At 40.3% G+C, this 25,269-nt stretch overlaps 1 protein-coding gene across 5 annotated transcripts in view; it reads right to left on the bottom strand.

Moving 5' to 3' along the window:
* Positions 1–25,269, bottom strand: part of GALNT1 (polypeptide N-acetylgalactosaminyltransferase 1) — a 125,746-nt gene that overhangs the window by 90,806 nt on the left and 9,671 nt on the right. For 2 of the 5 annotated variants that reach the window (XM_082416115.1, XM_082416117.1), the window contains exon 2: positions 7,146–7,295. The exons of the other annotated variants lie outside the window; for them this stretch is intronic. The gene's annotated coding sequence lies outside the window, so the exon portion shown is untranslated. The remainder of the gene's footprint in view (positions 1–7,145; positions 7,296–25,269) is intronic. 5 annotated transcript variants of the gene reach the window in all.

Below are 25,269 nucleotides of genomic sequence, written 5' to 3' on the forward strand. Positions count from 1 at the left end.
TTTGGTCCAAGATAATGGTCTGAAATATTTATAGTTACCATTAAAAAAAAACACAACCCTTTGTTCATGTATTAGCGTGTTACAGAAAGATGGTACTCTAGTCAGTCATGAATTCTACTTCACAGATTTATCACAGGCACCACACACTATACAACACAGTCTTCATCTTCTTCCCTTAACTCGTCAGCAAGCTGGTACACTGGTTTTGGCTTTTGTGGGGTTTTTTCCTAATTTGGTTACTCTCTAATGACACTTAACTTCTTTTCTTAGCTTATATTGTTTCTGCATTCTCTCTTGCTGTTTTTACTCAACTTTCTGGCCCCTTGCCTTTGTTTTTGTGAATAGCTATTCTCTACCTCACTGCCTCAATTTAATTTTCTCCTAGTTTCACATGGCTTCTGATACTAGTTAAGGACTTCTGCACTGACACTAGCTAAGGTCCATGCTAGGAGATAACACCCCAAGTGCCTTCTCGTGGAATTTTTTTCAGCTCTTGGGAGTAGACATAGGATTTGCTTCCTGCTCTCAGAAACCCTCAAAACCACTGCATTAGGATGTTATTCACTTAAACAATATAATAGAAAGTTAACAGGAAAACTGTTGAAAAAGTCCCTGAAATAATCCTGTTATTTAATTCACATCAATAACTCAAAACATTACTTCTGCACTATTTTTTTAAATTCCACTTAATTCTCAAAATTGCATTCTGCTAAAACCTCTAAACACTTGGGTTATCTTCCCTTATTACACACTGAACAGTTACACATGTTTTTCTTTATTACCGACAAAAATACCATAACTAAAAGATAAATTTTTTGCAGATGACATTTCTCTATTTCAGCTTTAGAGAATGTAAGAATTAAGTTCATCCGTGAGCAGATTTTTCCAAATACACATACTGTGTTACAGCCTAAATTTAGCTTCCTCCTTACAACCATAAATTCAAGAAAAATAACTCTAAAATATTTAAGATATGTTTTAAATGTTATCAAAGAGCATATACATTTTAATGAACATAAAATAATTTTACAGCCTTAATGAAAAGTCCTAACAGTATTGCAGAGAACAGTTAAATTTAACAACCTTCAGTCTCGCATTTTGCTGTGCTGTTAAGTGCAGTACTGCCCTATACACGTTAAAGTGCTTGATTAACAAAAAAGAACAGCAAAGCAGTCTCAAGGGAGACGAAACCTTTACCTAAAATTGCAAAGCCTCTGGTTTTATTATAAAGAACCCTAATCTTGAGGGAGAGTATTTAAAAAAAAAGAAAAAGAAGGGGGGGGGGAGAAATAATAAAAACTAGGTATTGTTTTATTTCTTCATAAGAAGAGTTTTCTCATGAAAACCAAATGTAATGTGTGGATTTGTTTGACTTTTGAATCAACAAACCAACTCAAACAGACACTATAGGGACCACCGGGAAAATATGACTATGGACTGGGTAGAAGATGATACTAAGGAATTATTGTTAGTTTTATTAGGAATGATAACATCATTATGGCTAGATTTGAAAACGTTCTCACTTTTAAAAGATCCACACTGAAGAATTTTAGAGGTAAAATAGCATGGTGTCTCATACTGCTTTAAGATACTTAGGTTTCTAACATGACAATGTAAATCAACTACACTCCAATAAAAATTAATTAAAAAAAAAAGATACTTGGGGTTGGCGGGAAGGTGGTGGGAAGGACTGAGAAGTGAAGCACATGTGGCAAATCTTAACCTCTGCTGAATCTGGAAGATGGAAACAGGTTTCAGGGGGTTCATTTTACTATTTCCTCTACTTTTATGTATGTTGGAATTTTTTGAATATAAAGAAATAACTTTTAAGTTTGCTTCAGCTAGCTGAAAGCTAATTTAGGGTTACAAACAGATTTAACATGCTACTTCGGCAGGCCAAATATTGCAAACACTGGTGTTTTATGAACAAAATCAAGGCATGAATACATTCATTCACTTAACTTGAATATAATCAGCACCTATGTACTATATGCCAAGCATGTTGCCAGACCCTAGGAGAACAAAGATGAGTTAGACAATGTCACTATCCTTAGGAAGAGACAGTCGGTATGAACATCTGTGATCAGGGTGGTATGACAGAAAGTTATAGAGAACAGAAGCCACACACATAAGATTGAGGGGAAAATTGTCTGAATGGGTTTTATCTTCATTTTTCAGATGAAAAAGCTGGTAAGCCATGATTTTAGGGGTGGGCAGCATTTAGAGAACTGAAAGGTCTAAGAGGTCAGAGAAGAATCTGGAGCGTGGCACATTAAACGAAAAAAGGACAGAGTTCTGAGAAAGGAGTTTTCCACAATGCTAAATGCTACAGAGGAAGGTTAAGTGACACTGGAAACTGTTTTTGTCAGGTATTTAGCAAGCTGCATGGAGCTTGGTGATCTAAACATGACACTAAAACATCAGAGGGTCTCAAGAACTGTGCTAATTAAAAGAAATTGAACCTTATTCAAGACTTCAGGGTGAGGATATTTCAAGCCTTACTATCAGTCACGTTAACTACATGCAGTGCAAGGCTGGATAAAAAATACCTAGAGTTCCCAAAGCAAGAAAGGTTATCCTTTCTTTTAATAGGAATGTAAATTTTTAAAGGAGAATAAAGGCATAGCAACAATTACTGAACTTTTAACTTTGTGCTAAGCACTTTTAGGGGCACTATGTAACATAATCTTCCCAACAAGCCAATGAGCTAGGTACTATTATGCCTATGCCCATCATCTTACAGATAAGAAAACTGATGCTTTAAAACATTAGGTAATTTGGCCAACATCGATTTTGAGTTCTGGCCTTGACAAAGTCTGTCAAGTTCCAGTAACCACGGTAAAACCCATAAATCTGTATTCTTTATAGTCTACCTTTGGAATGTACATTCATGGAATCATACTATAATGTATTTTTTGCTACCTTTGTAGTCCAGTTTGTAAGATTTGTCCATGTTTATGTATTAATAATTCATTATCTTTGGTGCCACAGAGCAGGGGTCGGCAAACCACTATTTTTATAAATAAAATTTTATGGCAACACAGCCACACCCATTCTATTTGTTTATGTACGGTTTATGGCTACTTTTGCACTACAGTAGCAAAGCTGAGTAATTACAACAGAGACTGTACAGCCTGCAAAGCCTAAAACAGAAGGTTTGCTGACCCTGGCCACAGAGCATTACAGGAGTATGCTGGGTATTATTCAGCTTTTATAATTTTGTCAATGTAGTTTTAATTTGCATTTCCCTGTTGACAAATATTTAGTGGCTATTCATCTTTCTTCTATGAAAAGCTTTTCCTCTCTATTGCCCGTTTATCTTTTCACATTGACATGTGTATGTGCATGGACACATACACATATATGTGTATATATTACTGTGATTTAAAAAATCTTTGTCAGCTGTATGTGTTAGAAATATCTTCTATTTGAGTACCTGTGACTTGTCTTTACACGCTCTTTCTGTTTTAAACAAGAAACAAAAGATCTCAGTTTTAATATATGCAAATTTATTGACCTTTTCCTTCAACAGCTGTGCTTTTGGCAACTAGTTAAGAAAGCCTGAAATCATAAAATACCCTCTAATATCTTATTCTGAAGGCTTAAATTTTGCCTTTCACATATTTTTAATCCATCTGGAATTTTTTTTTTTTTTAATATGGTGTGAGGTAAGAAACCATCCTCTCCCCTGCCTTCTAACAATAAATCCCAGGACCGTTTACAGAGGATTCCATCTCCTTATTTGATCTGTAACACTAGCTCTGTCATATATCAGATTTCCATGTATGCAGAGTTCTGTTTTGTTTTTTTGCCTCAATTTTTTTACAGTATCTATTTGTGTATCCTTGCCCTAATACTACACTAACTCAATTATTAAAGCTTTACATTAAGTCTTAAAATCTGTTAGGACAAGCACTCTTCAGAAATATCTTGGCTATTCTTAGACATTTCCTTTCCAAAATAAATTTTTAAATTAACTTGTCAAGTTTCACAAAAACAAACAAAACCATACCCTACAGGGTTTTTATGGAAATAACAATGAATTTATATATCAATGACAGGTTAATTGATATATTTACAAGAAACAGTCTTTCTCCCTATGAACACAGTGTGTCCCCACATTTATTTAGGTCTTCTTTAACGTCTTTCAACACATTTTTTAAACTTTCTATATATAAAGATCTTGTTACCTCTTTTTATATTTATTCCTATGGAGCTTTTTTTTTCCACTATTGTGAACTTTTTAAAAATTTTTATTGAAGTATAGTTGATGTGAAAATTTTTAATCACGTTTTTATTGTGAGCTGCTAGTTTAGAGTAACAGAACTGATTTTACTACATCGATCTTATATTCAGCGACTTGCTAACTATCATAAATCCTAAAAATGTATCTGTGGACTGGTGAATCTTCTATGAGAATATTCATACTGACTCTAAGGATGACCACCACTCTGTTCATCCCTTAAAGCCGGTAACGTTCTTGCCTTACTGACTAGCAGCTCCAGTGCAATGCTGCAGAAGTGAGGTAACAAAGGACATCCTTACATTGTTGCTGATTTTTAAAGGAATACTTCTAATGTTTCTCTATCAAGTATGATGTCAGCTGTAGGTTTTTTGTAGATGCCCTTTGTCAGGTTATGGAATTTCTCTCCTATCCTTATTTTGGAATGAGTTTGTATCCTAAAAGAATGTTGAATATTATTAAATGCTTTTTCTGTATCTTTTAGAATATGTTTTTGTTTTTTTAAAGCTTTACACTGTTCATGTGGATAATTACATTAACAGATTTTCTAACACAGAACCAAGCTTGTCTTCCTGGAATAAACTCTTTGTTCAATATGCAGTATTTCCTTTATGCACTGCTGAATTCAGCCTAATTATTTTTGATAGCCTCTTGCTCCTTAGCTATATTTTTATACTTTCTGAACACAGTAAACATTTATTTTATATTCTGTATCTAACAACTAGAATATCTGCAGTTTCTGGTGCTTGACTATATGGTTTCCTAGTTCCACTGATTAACTCATCGTGGCTTATTTGAAGAGCTTTTGATTTTTTTTTTTTTTCAACTGTGAGCTCATGTTCGTAGAAACTTACTGTATCAATTCTCTGAAGTATGTGTTCCTATATTCCTCCAGAGAGGATCTGCTTTGCTTCTCAGCTCTAACAACCTGAGATCACCTTTCACTAATTTCTTGGCTTGTTTTTTTGTTTGTTTGTTTGCTTTGTGCCATTCAGGTAGCATGAGCTCCAATCCCAAACCCAGTGAAGAGTGGACTTGTAGTTATCATTTCTCAGGGAAGACCGATCACCTTTCCAATGAAAGACAAGCTGAGACAGGCAATCCTCCTTACCGCACTCCTATTGTCCCCCACCCCTGCACTGTGGGACAAGTTTTTAAATTTTTTCCCAGTTTATTTACCAACATCTTTCAGGGAGTTTCAGCTTTCTACCAGAGTCTCTGAACCTTTCACCTTGCTTGATCCCAAGACTCTGCCTAGCACCCCATGGTCACCCTGCAAAATCCTCTAGGCCTCGAGGGATCTACAGATACCAGCGCCCCCAGCATAGCAGCCATATCACCATTAGCTTACCTCCCTGGATTCAAGAGTTCTTGCTTTTGACCCCCGAGGCGTTTCCTTACTTGCTTGTCAGCTCAACTATGGGTTTAAAAGGTATGAATATCTGGCCCAGTATTTGTGATGTTTAATAAGTGGGGACGTTTTGTTTTTGTTTCCACTCTATAATTTGCCACACTGCCAGAAACTGAAGCCTCTAAACGCTTTGAATAGTTTGCTAGCTGAGTATTTTTCCCCAGAAGAAATGTACCTCTACTTCTAAAAGCCAAAGAAAAAAATGATTCATTTGATTAACAAATATGTGCCAAGCACTGTTCTATGCACTTGGCATGTATCACTAAACTACACAAAGATTAACACATTCAAAAACCCTATGTGGTACAGATGGCCAACAAACACATGAAAGGATGCTCACCATCACTAATCATTAGAGAAATGTAAATCAAAACTACAATGAGGTATCACCTCACACCAGTCAGAATGGCCATCATCAAAAAATCTAGAAACAATAAATGCTGGAGAGGGTGTGGAGAAAAGGGAACCCTCTTGCACTGTTGGTGGCAATGTAAATTGATACAGCCACTATGGAGAACAGTACGGAGGTTCCTTAAAAAACTAAAAATAGAACTACCATACAACCCAGCAATCCCACTACTGGGCATATACCCTGAGAAAACCATAATTCAAAGAGTCATGTACCACAGTGTTCACTGCAGCTCTATTTACAATAGCTACGGCATGGAAGCAACCTAAGTGTCCACTGACAAATGAATGGATAAAGAAGATGTGACACATATACACAATGGAATATTACTCAGCCATAAAAAGAAACGAAATTGAGTTATTTGTAGAGAGGTGGATGGACCTAGAGTCTGTCATACAGAGTGAAGTCAAAAAGAGAAATACAAATACCATATGCTAACACATATATATGGAATCTAAAAAATAAAAAAGTGGTTCTGAAGAACCTAGGGGCAGGACAGGAATAAAGACGCAGAGGTAGAGAATGGACTTGAGGACACGGGGAGGGGGAAGGGTAAGCTGGGATGAAGTGAGAGAGTGGCATGGACATATATACACTACCAAATGTAAAACAGATAGTCAGTGGGAAGCAGCTGCATAGCACAGGGAGATCAGCTCGGTGCTTTGTGACCACCTAGAGGGGTGGGGTAGGGAGGATGGGAGGGAGATGCAAGAGGGAGGAGATATGGGGATATATGTATATGTATAGCTGATACACTTTGTTATAAAGCAGAAACTAACACACCATTGTAAAGCAAGTATACTCCAATAAAGATGTTAAAAAAAAATAAAAATATTATGAGAAATTATAACCAAAAAAAAAAAAAAAAACCCTATGTGGGAAGAGAGGTACAGACAGCAAACAATAAACTAAGTAAAGTGAATTGTATCACAGAAGGTAGTAAGAGCAATGGAAAGAAGAAATAGGGATCCTTTAAGTAGAAGGATCAAGAGTGAGGTGAAGGGACTGGGATCTTAAACAAGGTAGCTATTACTAAACATTATTTCCCCCACATACCACCAATTAATTTTTATTAGACGTACAATTATAAGAAATTATGAGTATTTTCCTCTTCTCTTGATGTGAAGGAGGATGATGAGCAGCCTATATGACTCCATCCACTTCAAAGAAACACAGGCGCACTTTAACATTAATAACTGGAGATGCTGCTCAAAATGCTGTTATGATGCTACCTATTCAAAAAATTAAAATAAATGAAATTTTAAAATAAACTTATGATACGATCAAAATAGAGACTTGGATATTTACTGAGAGAATGGTTAAATGAGAATCATCCTTCATATTTCTGAAGATAATTAGGAATTTATTGGTATCACTATTAGGCAGTTCTTTTGAATGTTAAACCTAATTTAGAAGGTAATTTGCCCAATTATATCTCATTCTATCTTTTATGGAGATGTGCCCTATTTATAACTCTTTAAAGCAGATTTTTCTCTTTTCATAAGAAGAATCATGTATGAAGTTGAGTTAGTAATTAAATCACACCTTAAAACATTTAACTCCAAAACCAAGACTGTACTTTTCAGTCCTGTAATTATTTTCATCGCTTTTCTCGGTATCCCTCAATTTTCCCTTCCACCTCTTAAAAGGTAGAAAATAAAGCTAGAGTTTGTATTCTATATAAACATTGTGTTATGATTATACACAACGGATGATCTCTCTCTCTTTTTAATGATACAGGTAATGATGACGGTAATGGATTAATGTTCCAACATGGTCATTTTACTTTGTCTATCGGATAAAACTCCCAAAGAATAGAACCCACAAAATGTAGACACAGGATTTACTTGCAAAACCAGAAGCTTTACAGGAAACTTGTGATCCTTTTTCAAGATAAAAAAAAACCATCAGAAACAGTTCCACGTAGTAACAAAATAGGCCAACTTGAGGATGTTTCCTGAGACAAATAACTGCATTTTAAACACAGCAACATACTGAAGCCGGCCAGCGGTGATGCTGCTTATGGCACTGTGCAGGCGCCAGCCTGACTCTGGCCAGCTGCCACTCCCCTCCACTCCCCTCCACTCCCCTGCACTCCCCTCCACTCCCCTCCACTCCCCTCCACTCCCCTCCACTCTCCTCCACTCCCCTGCACTCCCCTCCACTCCCCTCCCCTCCCCTCCACTCCCCTCCCCTCCACTCCCCTCCACTCTCCTCCACTCTCCCGACCACGAGAATCCCTCCTGTATCTGGCAAGCAGAATTAGACCACTTTTACCTCTTCACTTCTGTCTGATTACGTATTAGGCCTTGACTGAATTTTATTTTACATACTCTCAGATGTGTAAAGAAAGCAACTTGTTTTTTAAAACCTGAGTTAGGTAATGTTTACTGACATAAATATTTCTATAAGGTTCTTGCAAATTTCAGTAAAATTTCTTAAACAAAATTGGAAAAGTAAACCTCAGAAACAAAATAAGGTCTCTGATTGCAATTAATTTTTTTTTTTTAATGAAAGCAAACCAATGATCGTGTACTTATGGGAAAATGGCCTTTATAAGATACTAGTTCATGCTAAAATACAGTAAGCTATATTAAAAGCCATTAAATAAAATACGTACTGAAATTTAACTATGGTACCGAGTGGTAAACAGCTCACCTGCCTCACTCTCTCACACAATGTTCCCACCCTGGAGGTGCCAATTTAGCAACTTAGCCAAGGAATGAGAAAGAAAGGGAATTCAGGGCTCCTGGGACCTAACGCCCAACACAGATGCACTTTAACCCAAACAGCTCTATCTTTAGCTATACACTGGAGCTTGGTAGAAGATATTATTTGAGAACATACTCTTGCTAGTAAAAAGTCAGAAAACCATCCACCTACAGCAGCGGATCTTCAAATGGTAGCCTGGGGACCACATCTGGGGGTCCTCAAGATCCTTTCAAGGAGCCTGCAAGGTCAAAACTAATCGTATACTAATATCAAGTCATTATTTGTCTTTTTACTCTCATTCCATCATGAGTATACAGCTGAGTTCCAGAGGCTACCTGACATATGATATCATAAAAGACTGAATACAAAAGAAGATTTGGGAATCCAGCTATGAGACGCTAGACAATGAGATCTGCACAAATATAAAACACTGCCACACTCCTCACTAATTTTTTGCTTTGGAAAGCAGTTATTTTTTAAAATATATTTATATCAACATGTAATGGATTTATTATTATTTTAAATGAATTAGTGTCTAAAATGTCTAGGTTTTTATCTTTAATATAATAAACATTAACAGACATAACCCACAAGACAAAAAATCTTTGAGGTCTTCAATAATTTTTTGGTATAAAGTGGTCTAGAGAAGAATAATATTGAGAGCCACTGGTCTATAGAATAAAATCCAAAATTCATAGTAAAACATTCCATGCTTACATTGATTCCATAAACATTTATCAAATGCCAGCTTTATGCTGGGTTCTAGGTGCTAGGGATACAGCAATAAACAGGACAGACCGGGTTCCTGCTCTCATGGAACTGTAGCCAAGTGTTGGGACACAGACAATAAACAAAAATAAACAAAAAGTGTCAGCTAGTAAGGAGCGCTCCGTAAATAAATAAAAAGGACAGGTGCTGTGTTAGCAAGGGCCTGGGCAGTTCCTCTCTGCCGGTGATCAGGAAAGGCTTTTCTGAGGCAGTGTTGCTGAGGAGACGGGAAGCCACAGAAGAGCCCGTGGAAGAGCGTCCCCGACAGAGCCTTGGGGACAATGCCAGCATGAGCCGGCCACACGTCCGCTTCCACTCCACACCTCCTTCAGGGCCCTGCCCTGCTAACCACGCCCAGGCTCCAGTGTGCCATGCAGTCTCTGGCCTCCACGTCTCCACATGTGTTGACTCCTCTGTCTGAAATGGCCTCTGCTTGTCCATCTGCCAGATTCATGTAACACTCAGCCCAAAGTTCCGTGAAGGCAGAGGTTTTGTATTCCCGGGACCCAGGGCTGTGCCTGCTGACATGTTGCTGGGATTCAAAGAACCGCTCCTGGCCTCCTCAGACCTCTCCCTCCACACACCTCTACTGACGTCATCACGCAGGTGTATTTTTGTATGCCAAGTCCACCCATTTGACTGTGGGTCCTGGAAGGCATTTTTGAATTCACAGTGCCGAGCAGTGTCTGATTCATAGCAGAGGTGCTTAATAACTATGAGACAAATGACTAAATCACTGAATCGACTTTTATTCTAACTATAACTATTTTTATGTCTTACCTTTACCTATAGCAGGAATTATATCTTATCTTTCTATCACCCACTGAGTCGAACACTGGGCCTTATACATCACACACACTCCATAAATGTTCATCAGATTACTGAATTTCATCTGTAAAGCATGTTATAAACCTCAGAGCCATTTTGTAAACGGCAATGCTCTCAAACAGGCATATCCCCTATTCTGTTTCTCCCCTAATGGTGCAAGAGGTGGCTGGTATCCACATCACAGGTCTCAGCTCCTGGGTCAGCATTTAAGAGAAGCAAAAGCTCCTTGTTAGACACCAGACTGTAGTAAAAGTCAGCCAAAAACTGAAAGTTAAGTAAAGTGGATTCAGCATTGTAGCTGGCAACTGCACACAGCAATCAAAACAGTAAAACATGACCCCAAATTATTCAATGTAGAAGGGTGTTAGTTCTTATTGTTCCTGATCAACTGAGTTGATTTCTGTTATGGGAGCTGAGAGGCAGCTCTACGACATGGCAGCCGTTTGCATTACAAACTCCCTTAACTCCATGATGTCCTAATTTCCCTGTGCCATGAGCAGTTGGTTTGTTCATAAATTTTTTTAATAGTTCTCTTCCGTTGGCTATCCAATGTATTCTACCATGCTAGAAGAGCAGGTCTAATTCACATTATACTGTCTGTGAGTTTTATTAAAACACCATATAGGACTTCCCTGGTGGCACAGTGGTTAAGAATCCACCTGCCAATGCAGGGGACACAGGTTCAATCCCTGGTCCGAGAAAACCCCACACGCTGCGGAGCAACTAAGCCCGTGCGCCACAACTACTGAGCCTGCGCTCTAGAGCCCGCGAGCCACAACTACTGAGCCTGCACACCACAACTACTGAAGCCCGTGCACCTAGAGCCCTTACTCCACAACAAGAGAAGCCACCACAATGAGAAGCCCGCACACTGCAATGAAGAGTAGCCCCCGCTCACCGCAACTAGAGAAAGTCACACAGCAACGAAGACCCAACGCAGCTAAAAATAAATAAATAAATGATTTTTTTTTTTAAAAACACCATATAAAATTGGGTAAGCTAATGAAACAAGGTACAAAAATGTCCCCTAAAGTAGCTATCAGAAGATCAACATTTAAGTTTTAAAGTGATGGGACCATGAATCATGCTCAAGGAGCTAGCTGCTTCCATTTATTTCTAACAGCAGTCATAATTAACGTGATTCTGCAAAAACAAAACAAAAACTATTTGATTACTAGTTAATAAAAGTAATTTAATTAATAAAAACTATAGTGACAGGGGTGTATACAGCAGACTTTCAATAACAAACACATGCTACTTAGTCTTCCATGTGTCCTTCAGCAATAGAATATCCACCACACTTACACAGGCACCGTTCTCAGTTGTAAGGGCTCATTATCTACATTGTAGATTGTAAATGCCCTCTGCTTCTCTTCAGTCCCCTTCCTGTGGGTCCCTTCAAGGCTCATTAGAACTCTCAGAGCATTTACAGGAGAATAAATAAATCTAAGCTAATAAAATTTGCAGCAGGACAGAAACTATGAAAAAGATCTTAAAAAAAAGAAACCCTGTTCGATGGAGAATTGGGAAACAATTTAGGGTAAAATTCTGTGGGATTATTTATTTCAACTACCCATGCCATTATTTTTATGACCACTGGGAATACCTGATGGTAGTTTTAAATTACACTGACTAGATATGCCTACAGAAACCTTCAAAAGCACCATTTTTAAAGGTTGTGGTTTTGGTCTTGCTATACAGTAATAATTTATCAGCATCTAGTTGCATATAAATGCTACACATCCTCATCTATTAAAGAAGGGGCCTACACTAAATGCAGGCTAAGATTTCCTGGTAGGGCAGGCTTCACGCGCCTGTGACCTATGCAGTCAGTCACACAGGGCCCCACGCTTAGAAGGGCTCCACATTTTGGTTTACTGCTCTGCTCTCACGGTCTTGAAATTCTTAATGGTTTTTAGTAAGGGGCCCCACATTTTCATTTTGCACTGGACTCACTCACATTATATAGTTGGCCTATTCCTTGAAACTGTAACACTCTATGATTCCACGGAAGGACACATCCATGGTTCCAGACACAATGCAGATTAAAAACAAAAAAAAACAACTGAAGCTACCTATGTTCCATAAGTTTCAGTATAATGACTTTCAGAACAATTTTCTACCTCTATCAAAAAGAATCAAATGTACACTGAAGACTATTCAAACGCTAGGGATTCATTTCACTTTTATATATAAAAAATATTTAGTATTATTTGAGATGTCATTATTACAACGTATGCCTTCAAAAAGAGACTCTAAAGGGATTAATACTAAGCAAAGAGCAAGCAGCTGATTATAATCAATATAAAAAAATGAATTCACTTTGTCTCAGCCACTGCTCTCTCCCAAATGCTTCTGACCATATCTGTCTTTCCCACATTCCCTATTAAAAAATAATTCTCTTTCAGGAAAAAATTTTTAACAGCCCCAGTAGTACCTATGATGGTAAGAATTAAAACAAAATTTAGAGTTATAATTAATCCAAATAAACTATGATGCATAGCAGTGCTTTCAACTCATAAACTTAACACAAAGTCTAACAGAGCACACAGAGAAGAGTTCAATGGTAGCAACGGGCTCTAGGTAAGATCATCAAAGAGAAGACACCATTTCAGAGGAGAGGTCTGAAAAACAGCTATTTCTACATCCCAGGAGATAGGTCGCAGGAGCAATGCTGTATTAATCTCATGTTATCTCCTATATTCTGATAAGCTGACAGCGATTTAACTGATCTAAATTTTTTTGTATAAAAATTCCATTTCAACCTAAGATTACTATGTATTCCCTAAAACACCACCAATGCCAATCAACGATCAGCTTTCTATAGACAGATGCAGACAAAAAGTAAATGGGGATAAGATTTAAAGTAAAACAAAAACACCACTGGTAAGTCAGTCAACAAAGAGTGTCATGTAAAAAATGTCCAAAAGAAATATTAGTTTTGATAAAACTAGGTAACTGGATTTCTGGATAAATGGGGTGTGTGGTGAGAAGAATGTTATATGACATAAAGCACTGTACATGCAGTTATACGCGTATTATATGCTGTGTATATATATTGCTCTTTCCTGTGGTAGATTCAAGGATTTGCCGTTAGAAAGCTTTTACTCTGTTCACGGATAGGAAGGAACTGGGAAGTTCTTATAGGAAAGAGTATCTGAATTTGGACTGACAGTGCCCCTACCATGGCTAGTGCTTAGTTAGGGCCAGGGTGTGGGCCTTCATTTCCTGCGTCTTGAAGAAAGAAAGAGGGGGAAGATGCAGCCAGCACGCTTCTTTGCCATCCTAGCGGGTATGCTTTGTATCTTCCACGGGGATCTCCATTACTGCATTTATCACACAACAGCGCAGCTCTTTACTCACACATCTCTCTCTGCCAAACTGTGAACTCCTTGAGGGCAGAGACCTCATATTAGTTCATTTCTGTGTTTTCTCAATACCCAGGACTGTACTTGAAGTGCACAACGGACACTAATAAAAGAACATTATAGTAAATGAACAAATGAATCTTTGTTTAGTTTGGCCGAAACGATTAGTGGAGTACGTACAAACAGGCATGAAATGAAAGAAGGACATTCTGAGAGGTGACTTAGATGCCTTTCATACCAAGACACAGAGACAGCCTCAAGCAACCGAATTTACTTTCAAGATACACAAAGCAGATTGTGAGGTGTCCACTGTTCGTGCCCTCTTCTGCAGTTACGGAATCCCCAATTTTTGCAAGGCACATGGACAGCTAGTAAAAGGATGTACTTCCCAGTCTCCCCGGCAGTGAAGATCTAATTGATATGAGAGAAGTCTTGTGTACAACTTCTAGAGGTGTCCAAAAAGACCGGACGGAGCATGCCTTCTCTTCTACTCTTCCTCCATCCTGCTGCACGGAACGTGAATGTGACGGCTCAGGCCACGAGGAGGAAGACTAGACCCTGGGATGGCGGAGGAGAGAGCTGGAGCCACCAAGATCCCGGAGAACCATGGAGCTGCCACACCAGCCATGAGCTGTCTATGCTCTGACTTGGACACGAAAGAGAAGTAGCTCTTCTTGCCTCAGCCACCCTTCTTCTGGGTCTCTGGAACAAGTACTCCCAACTAATCCTATCCTACAGAACATGCAAGGAACCCAGGAATCCCAAGCCAAGCTGGGCAGAAGTGACCACAGGGCTGGGGCTCACACAGGGAAGCAGAAATGCAAAGGCCCCCAGCAGCCAGAACTGATCATGGCTTTTTTTTTCACTCTCTCATGGCTTCCTAACAGGCTCAGGAGTCTCAGTCTCAGTCTTGGAAGTTAAATTCTCTACACGAGAAAGGAGCTAGCTGGCCTCACTTATCTTTTCAAGCCAGGTCTTATCACAGTAGCTGCTACTGGCCTGGCTGCCTTGCCTTGGTCTGGTGCACGTTTCTGAGGGCTATAAAATTATGACCAACCAAGAGCACCTTTGAGCAGAGACTGGGGGGGGTTACACAGTTTCCTGCAGAAGGTCATATAAATATGGCCAGTGCTATGACTGACATAACTCACACAGGATAGTCAAAATCTGTTGTTTAAATCCCAGCCTCCAAAAGCAAAAGATATAAACAGAGATCTGATATCGAATCCTGAACCCCACTTGAAACATTCCAGGGGTCTGACCCAGGATTTTACCCATGTCAGAATGCAAATCCAAAATGCTACTTTTTAAAAGATGCAGGGCAAAGATGGGAAAGGTCTTCCTCTAATGGAAAGTGAAGCAGCTCCAATTATCCTGCCCCTTCCCTGGTCTACTGCATCACCTGAGAGAAGTGAAAAGTCTGTATCTTCCAGAAAAAGTCAGGGATCCAATCTCGAAACTGGTATTTCCTCTCTTGAGGACTTTTTCTAAATAACTGGTCTGAAAGTGGCTTTTAAATAAACAAGAGCTAAGAAAACAATGAGGCAATTTTAATACCATGACCTATACTATACTTGTTCCACGAGGGTAAACAAGATTTGAAGCCTTGGCTGTTACATATAAAGTTGAAAGGCAGAAGAGATTTTATATTTGTCATGATACTGTGATAATCATTAATGCTGTCCACCAAATATTTCTGGTTCTCCTGGCAGGCACATGGTAGATTTGCGATTTTCCATCCCCTTAAAATATGGGTTAGGCATATGACTTGCTTTGGCCCCTGATATGTGAACAAAAATGACACTAAGAAGCTTTAAGAAACAGTGCACAATTTGCCCTGCTCTCTTTCCCTCTGTGCCAGTGCTGGCAACATTTAAGACGGTAACTGCTCCCTCAGCTTGGGTCCCAGAGGGGCATGAGGCAGAGCAGAGTCCCCAGCCAACCAGTATATAAGCCACTGAGATTTGGGGGTTGCATGCTAGTACAGCATAACTCATCCTACCGTGACGTGTACAAATATAAATGCCTAAATATTCATAATCGTTTGAGCACAATCGCTAATATAAAGACTTGTTTTCACAGTGTTGTAACTGCTTTTGATGCTAAAAAAAAAAACAGTATTAAATAAACATACGCAGACAACTGAAACCTTAAAGCAAGGGAGACCTAAGTTAGCTCCAAAGTTTACCAGGGAAAAAAGTCTCTGCTGGAAGAGCCAACTATATAAGCACTTAAAAGCTACTGGTTTTAAGACTGTCAAAATGTTGATAATTCCTGAGGTAAGAAGATGAATATATGGGGATTCATTACACTATTCTACTTCCATACACATTTGAAAATTTCCACAGTAAAGAGAGAGAATATGAACAATCTGAAGAATCTTAAAGAAACCAAAAAAAAATTTTTTTTAATAAATAAATAAATAAGCTACTGGTGGTTTTAAGTCCTCGGGGGCGGGGGGGGGGGGTTAGTTTTTAAAACACTGTTAAAAACTTTACTACTGCTACTTACATACAAGCTGTAGAAAGAGACTGCCTTGGGGCTACTAAATTATAATAAAAATCTGAGATGGCTCACTGTTTTTCAAAAACAAAAATCTCCTAATTCCTGATTAAGTCTAACTAGATATTTGTCGTGGGTTCCAAAATAGAGGATATTTGAGATGAAAAGTACATTACAGCTTATTCAGGGCAACCTTCTTGTTATTGCTAATAGGGAAATTTAGGTCTGTGACATAGGTTCTTAATGGCAAAGTAGAAACTATAACCCAGGTCCTCTGAGTCTAATTCATGCAGTTTCTACCTTGCCAGGTTAGGGGACCAGACTATTTAACAGTATCTTGATGATTTTACTTTGAACATCCAGCAGAAAGAATCTCGTTATCTCTTTCCAGTGCAATTCTGCATTATGACATCTGCTGAGATGCCGTTAGCTGTAAGTGAACAGAAATCACACCTCAAACTGCTTAAACATAAGGAAACTTACTGGCTCACATAACTGTTAGTCCAGGGGTAGGGTGGAATTCAGAGTTGTCAGCCTAGCAACTCTCGCTCCATCCCTCTGCAATACTTTCCGCCACCTTCTGGAGCTGGTTTCCTCCTTGAGTTTAACAAGATTGCTGCAGCAGCTCGGAGCCTCACAGTCAAATCTGACAAAGTCTACACAAAGAGAGCGGCCACTTCCCCATGCCTTGGACAAGGAAAAAAGTCTTTCCCAGAAGCTTCAGCAGATTTTCCTCAGCCTAAAATTGTAACATGCCTATTTCTGAATCAATCCCTAGCAAGGGGGATGGGACTACCATGATTGCCTTAGATTACTCAGGGCCACCACTGATGGCCACACAGTGGGGAGAAGAGAAGCCATGACTGAGAGAGAACTGCACATCAATACAAGGATAGCCAGTGAGTCCTAATCTACAGCCAAGAAGCCTCGGGAAGTTGAAGAACTGCCTCACTACCTTTCTGAATAAATTATATCATTTGTGTGTGTGTGAGAGAGAAAGAGATACATGGTACTACCATTTAAAAATATGCACATACACTAAAATTAATAAAATTCAATTTTATTTAAAAGCATTAACTAATTCATGATAAGTTTTTAAACAGCATAGAGGCAATGCAGCACACACTACCTAGGTTTGCACCTGGCTCTCACACCTATTATCAGGTAAGTTCACACAAGTGGTTTCCCACATTAAAAGACTATTGTGATGATTAAATAAGCAGCATGTAAAGGGCTGATATCAGACACAGTATAAATTGTATTGAGCAAAGCACTAAATAAGTTCTAGCTATTGTCTTATACAAGTAAGCTACTACAGTGTGAAGAATTATGAAAAAATTTTTAATTGAGGTACCATCGGTTTGTAACATCGTATCAGTTTCACGTGCACAACCTTGTATCTCTACTTCTGTGTACCCTACAGGGTGCTCACCACCACAAATTCAGTTTCCATCTGTCGCCATACAGTTGATCCCCTTTATCCATTCCACCCTCCCCCTCCGGTAACCACTACTCTGTTCTCCACATATATGTGTTTTGTCTAGTTTGTTCATTTATTTTGGTTTTCTGTTTTTTATAGATTCCACATATGAGTGAAATCATGTGGTACTTAGTCTTCCTCTGACTTATTTCACTTAGCGTAATACCCTCAAGGTCCATCTATGTTATTGCAAATAGCAAGATTTCATCTTCTTTATGACTTAGTAGTATTCCATTGTATATGTATTCAATATACCACATCTTTATCCACTCATCTGTTGATGGGCACTTAAGTTGTTTTCATATCTTGGCTATTGTAAATAATGCTGCAATGAACATAGGGGTGCATATATCTTTTCAAATTAGTGTTTTTTATTCTTGGATAAACACCCAGAAGTGGGATAGTGGATCATATGGTAGTTCTATTCTTAACTTTTTGAGGAATCCCCATACTGGATCCATAGTGCTTGCACCAATTTACATGCTTACCAACAGTGTAGGAGGGTTCCCTTTAAGAATCATGAAAATCTTTGATATTGAAAAGGAGACATTTCTTTTCAGCTGCCTAGCATCCATCCTAATTTCCTTTTGGAGAATTACCTCTCCCTGCCTTGTATAATCTTGCGGAGACTGTATAACCATATGTCCACTCAGGTTCACTGCTGCAATCTATACAAAAATATAAAGGGGGAGACTTTCCCTGTCTGTCTCTGGTGGAAACCCTTTTTCCCTAGTTCAGCACACTCCAGCATATAAAAGGTTCATGTTCATAATGAAACTCTATTATACCTCAATAATATGTAAGGGCAGAGATTATTCAGAGGTGAGAGAACAGTATAAGTTATCCAGCTGGCTTGGTTCAGGTTTAAAGTCCTCAACAATTTTTTCCTGGAATTCTATTTTTACTATCCTAGTCTACATCACTAGATCCCTGTCTACTTTGATTTGTCTTATTTCCACCTTCCCGCCCAATCTGAATCTAGCTACTGTTTTTAGTTCCCATTTTGAGTCTGGAGAAAAGTTTTTCCATTTCAGGGCTCAGATAAACCCGTGCTAAGTGACTTCGTGCTTCTTTCTGCTCTGACATAATCTATCCTAACTTCTATATCTAACACCCAGTGTCCTAAGTTCTCTCCCAAAGCTCTCCTGTTTTCCCTGGTCTCCACAGAACCCTCTCTCTCCAAAATATACATTCCCTACCTTCTTCCATTTCTCAAAATGTACCCCAAATTTAACTTTTTAAAAATGCCTACTGGAAAATCGCATCTAACTGGTGGTTTCTTTCCCCTCTAGCCTAGTTATTATATCTCTTCATAATATTCTAATTTACAAAAAAAAAAAAAATTAAGGCAACTCTCATCTGGCCCAGAAATATCTATGACTTCCATTTGCAAATTAAAAAAAAATACTGGGGTGGAAGAATTACTTTTCACTGTATAACTTTTGGTACTGTCAGGATATTTTACCATGTAAATGTTAACTTCTATTTTTAAAAAATTCCCACTACTTAATAATGCAAAAAAATGACCTTAGTCTCCTTACTCTCCCAGTAGTATTTTTATGCAGAAACATGTGGACATGATATGGAGAGAAGAAAGCATCCCTAAATTCATAATCATTTTTGTTTAGTTTTGTTTGGAAGGTGGCAAGTAAACAGGCAGCAGCTTGCTGCCATAGGCTTACAGTCTGGTTACTAAACAAGCCAATGGTCTTCCACTGCTGAAAGTTTAAGGGAAATGTGAAGACCTCTGTGGAGCCCCTGACCCCTCAGAAAGTGATATTGGCAAGGACTTCTAGGGACCCAGGTGATGGCATGACTGGGTTAGTCACTGCCACTTCTCACAAGTCTGGAGCTGCTAGTAAATGAAAACAGAACAGGTCAGGACTGGCAACCAAGCATCGCTGTGGGTGTGAGTGAAGTGAACTGCAGGTGGACCCCACTTTGTCTGCCCTAAAAAAATGGATCAGTCCCAATCTTCTTACATATTATTTTATTACATTTTTGTTATATATGAGGGTATTCTACATAGGACATTCGCCATAATATTAAGAGTATTGTAATAGTTAAGTGTGAACTGTGGATTAGTCAAAATCTGCTGCTTCATTTAGGCCCCACCCCCAAAAGATGTAACCTTATATTCCGAGACTGATCTTCAAGACACCACCCAACCCCCCAGTGGGCTGATGTCAGCACTGGATTGACTGCCTTCTTCCTCACTTCCAATCCCCTCCATCCTCCATCGGCTGCAACACTCAAGCTGACTTCTAACACTGTCGTCCTCAGTGGCCCGGATCCTGGCGCTCCGTCTTCTGTCTCAGGGCCCAACACCAACCTGCCCGTCCACACCTTACACGGATACCTCGGCCCACGCCAAACCCAGACACAGACCACACCTGGCCACGGTCTCCCCACCATCTGGCGCAGACATTCCTCACCCCACCAAACCTGCCCTTCTCCATTTGCCCCTGAGCCACCTCCTCTTCCCCTACCCCACCTTCCACGTGCTCAGCTACCAACCAAGAAGTCACACAACCTTTGTTATTACACCCTCCTGACACACAAAAAATCCCTCACCCACTGGACCTTTCGGCCTTTCAGTCCTAACCCTAGGCAAGTCCCACTGTTTTGTTCTGCTTTGACTTCCAGGATATTAACATCACAGAGAAAGTCCGGACACCAGGCTGGCTGGGTCCAATGGAAACCCACCTCACAGCCCAGCCAGCCACGTGTGCACACCCTCATGGCCACGCCACGTGGCCCTGGCCCCGGCTCCACTAAGTCTCTCTTCCTCAGACACGTGCTCGCCCTCTGCTCTCTCAGAGCCCTTCCCCGTCCCCAAGGACAGTGCCCTCCACTTGCACACGTAGTCGCATCCCTTCCCACAGCCTCGGAAGCCTTGTTCCACACACGCTTTCCTCCTGTCTCTCACACTCACCAGCCCTTTCTCCTGAGATAATTGTCAGAGATGAGGATTTTGTCTCTCCTTTCCCCACAAAACCAGACTCTTAAAAAATGAACTGCCAACATTTAAACATCAAGACTTTGCACTCAAAACAAAACCAGGATCCCTGGCTTCTCTGGGAAAACAGAACCCTCTGCCCCCAGGGAGAGAGCACACGCCAAGAGCAAAGTCCTCCTTGGAGCCGATGGCTGGCCGCCCCCTCCTGCGGGGGCATTTGTCCCCTCCGACCACAACCCTCCTTCCTTGTCCCGTCAGCCCTGCGCTGGGCCCCTGCTCTCACAGGCCACTCCCACTGCTTACAGGCAACGGCTGCTCCTCCGGTCCTACAAGTCACCCGCCTCGACTGCCCCGATCAAGCCCCGCCCTCCTCCTCCTCTCAGCTCCTCAGGGAACTGGCTCCACCTGCCGTCACCACTGATCACCTCGCTGCTGGAACTGCAGGGAGCAGAGCAAGTCTCTCCACACTCCGGCCTCCCCAGCAGCACTGGACAGGAGTGCCCGTCATTCCTCACAAGGCCCCCTCCCCCAAAGTCAAGGCTTTCCTGACTCTGTTCTCTTCTAATTCTCCTCCTGACCCTCCAATGGCCAGGCACCTGGAAACACCTCTGAAGGCCATGCAGGCCCCACAGTCAGCACGCTCTCCCCTGTAACACTGCCACCAGCCAGCCCAGGTCTTGGAGTTTCTCTCAAGGAAAAAACAACAGGAAAAAGACTCAGTCTAAACCTGACCACAGTCTTGCACCTCGAAAGGTACGCGTGCTGATTTATTTATTCAACATTACCGCTCACTTCTCAGCTGGAAGCACCTGTGCTTAAGAGACCAGTAAGTGAAGGTCCCTATTTTTGCCTAAGGAAGTCACAGCCCAGAAGAAACACAGATGAATAAACTGAGCGTCAACACGATACATGATGTGATAGAGGAAAAAGCACCACTGAGGGAAAGGCCAGGGACGGCCCGAGCAGCTTGCTGAGACAGACACTAGAGCCATCCTCAGCCTCACACACACCCACTGCCACCACTGTAGTCCAGGCCTCCTGCAAGTCTCCTCACTGGTCTCCACGCTTCTCTTCCACCCATCCTACCTCCTGCATGAATCCATTCTCCACACTGCAGCAGGGTGATCTGCCTAAAATTTGAGACCGGGCTCTCTCCTGCTCAGAGCCTTCCAACAGCACTGGGATTAAGGTCCTGCTTCACCTGTCCCGTCGTCCCTGCCAATTTCCCTCCCTGTGTCTCACCTCACTTTCCATTGCACCAGTGGCCCTTCAGCCACAGTGATCTTTCAGTTCCTTAAACAGAGTGAGTCCTCTTCTGCTACACGGCCTCTGCACGTACCATTCTTTTTACCTGGAATCTTCTTGCCCCACTCTCTGTACTAAAATCTTTTTTGACCTCTGGGTCTCAGCTGAAACATCATTTCCCCATTATTTATTTTGTTTGTTTGTTGTGAAAACTCCCATTATTCACTTAATTGTCTCTATTTTTGTCTACCCCGTTAGATTGTAGATCAACAAGCACACGAACCATGTCCGTTCTGTTCACTGTGTATTCACATAACCTGGCCCACAGCAGACACTCAATAAATATTCGCTCAATGACGATGTAAAAGACTCTTTCCTTCTCTGCAGTCCCAAATGTAAGTATCCCCTTGGATTCATTTCTCGGCCCTCTCCACCACTCCCTATTTTCACCATCTCCATGCTGCTCATGCTTATCTGTACCTCCAGAACTGACCTCTCCTGCCAAGATCAAGTTCCACAATTACGATGGCCTCAGGACAGTTCCACCTGGAGTCCCTCTCTGGCACCTGCAACTGGACATGTCTCAAGACACACTCAGTAACTATCCTCAAACAAACTCCTGTTTTTTTCCATTTCTGTTAATGGTGATATTCTCCTAGAGGTCAAGTGACTGACTTCTCTCTTTCCTTCGTCCACTGACAAGAACATCTGATTCCATCTCTAAAAATGCAGCTATATGTTCCTGTATACACGGTCAACTAGACTGGTACATTAGCCTCACGTCCTACCTCTAGTCTTAAAATAAAAACCACCCACCTACATGTATTTTAAAGTTCAATTCTGATGTCAATCAACAGTCCATCAAAATCCTTCAATGTCTCCCTACTGTCCTCCAAATAATGTCCATATTCTTCTGCTTGGTATTCAAAGACCCTATTAATCTTGTCCACACTATTCTAACCAGGCAATCTAGCTTAGTGGTTAAGACCATAAACTCTGGAGCCAGACTGCCATGTTAAATGCACAGACACAGGGAAGGTGCACATCCCAGCTTCACCACTTAACTTCCCTGGGCTACAGTTCCTCCATCCTTCATCTAAACAATGGGGATAATGATAAGAGTAGTTATCTCCAAGGACTGTTATAACGATTAAATGAACTAGTGTACGTAGAACACTTGGAATAGTGCCTGGCACTGATCAGTGCTACACACGTTGTGTCTTATTTATGTTTTGCAGCACCATCTCCAACTGTCAATAGCTTACATCCCAGTCTATCTGAACCAACTCCTTGTTTCTCTAATACTCCTCAAACTTCTTCTGAGGTAAGAGCCCACGACACCAGCTGATAAACACTGGCTGATAAGCTGCCAGTATTACACCCCTTCCTCTAACTCAAGGACATCTCCAGTCGAAAGCTTCTACCACAAAGCTCCTTTCTCTCCAGGAGTGTCCTTATAGCTCATGCACTGAAATGCCCCAGAGGCTGCTCATCACAGGATTTCCAGCCCTATTCAGAGACTCCTAGTCTACAATTAACCATTCTCTTCTTCCCTCTACTTTCTCACTCCTCTCCCAAGTTTCAGATCAGAGACCACCTTACCACCATTCTCCATGCCGAGTGGCAAAACTATTTTAGTTCTCTTATGCCCCTATTTCTGGGTAGAAGTTGAAACTCTCATGGCTGTTCTCCCTACAACAGTCCTATTTCATCAGGTAGTGTTCTCTCTGCATGGAAACACTTAAAATAATTAAAACTAATTCTGCGGCTTGACTATGAGCAGAATATGGACTTCTCTCTGAAGCAGTCAGGCCTCACCTACCCTCTACAGCCCCTGCCACACACAGGGACCGGTAAATACTAGAAAAGTGTTTATTGGTAACTCACGAATCCCTTGAGGCGGAAAAATGAGAGTTATGACATTCCCAGAAAATTTCACTCACTCTTTAACCTTAAGAGAAACAATGAATATAAACTGCAATGTGCAATTTCCAAAGACCAATCCAATAACTTAGCATGTGGCTTTACCAACAAATGCAAATTCTACTCCTATTTATAACTGAACTGATACTTAAAAAAAAATTTTTTTTTTAACGAGAAGGAAGTCCTAACTACCAAGGACACAAAGATCTAGCAAAAACCATGACATCTAAACTAAAGAACTACCTTCAATTCACCTCAAGCCTCCCCAAAAGGGTTTATCTAGTGTCTCTTAGTGTTTATCCCATAGCTAAGGTTGCCAACCAAAAGATTACATACCAGAAACCTATATTTACACATCTTTACAGAACCAAAAACCACCATATGTTCTCTATGTAACATTAGAAGTTATAATTACAATGACTGTAAAGGATTCTTATAAACACTTGTAGGAATTTATTCTATAACATAACATTTTATAAGAACTCTAAAAATTAAAGGAGAAATAAGTCACATAAAATCAGAGGTGCACTCTGAACTCTGATTGCTAATGTAACAGCTACCCTAAAACATTCCTTCTCCTTAAGGATTAAAAGGGTTTCACACTGAAGACATTCCTACAAAAATACAAGGAAAATAGCAGAGGAGAAACTAAACTGAATGGCTGATCACTGACTTCTAGTTTCAAAAAGAATCAAGTAGTCATACCCTAGGCAGTGCTAGTCAAAGTGTGGTCCTTAGACAGCAAACTGCTTGCACCTACTCCATGAAGAGTAAGTACAGAGACTGAGAGTAAGCACTTAGAAACTTTGACGGCAATGTTACAGAACTTTTACATCTACTAAATCTAACAATAAAAAAGTGTAAGTTATATATAGTAGGCTTTTAATTTCATTTTTCTTATAATTCATACTTTACATATGTGAGAAAAGAATCAGCCTGTGACAAAGGGAAAATGTTAAAAACTGGTCCTTCAGGGACATTTGCTTCCGGGAAAATGGAGTAGATGTACTTTTCCTTATTTCTCCCACTAACTACAACTAAAAATTCTAGACAGTGCGTATGAAACAAACATAAGAAGACTCTTAAATGTGGAGAGAAGGAGGCAGACTGGCAAGGCCTCAGGCCCTGAGGAACAACACAGTGGTGACTACCCTGGGTTTTATTTTTGCCTCATATATCCCAAACTTGGAAGTGAAGAAGCTGGCCAACTGGAAATGCCAACAGTCACAGACAAAAAAAAAGCCCAACAAAAGCCTGCTCTCTCTAGCCAAAGGACCAAAAAAGGGACATCTTAGCAAGACAGAAAACGCTAAGGGAAAAAAATGACTCTACTCCAGACAAAAACCACAGAAAAAACTGTGGCCCACCGAGGCCAGCAAAGTTCAGGTAGGTAGCTTAGATTTCCATATACTCACCAGGCT

This window comes from Balaenoptera physalus (assembly GCF_965194825.1).
Source record: "Balaenoptera physalus genome assembly, chromosome: 12".
Lineage (NCBI taxonomy): Eukaryota > Metazoa > Chordata > Mammalia > Artiodactyla > Balaenopteridae > Balaenoptera > Balaenoptera physalus.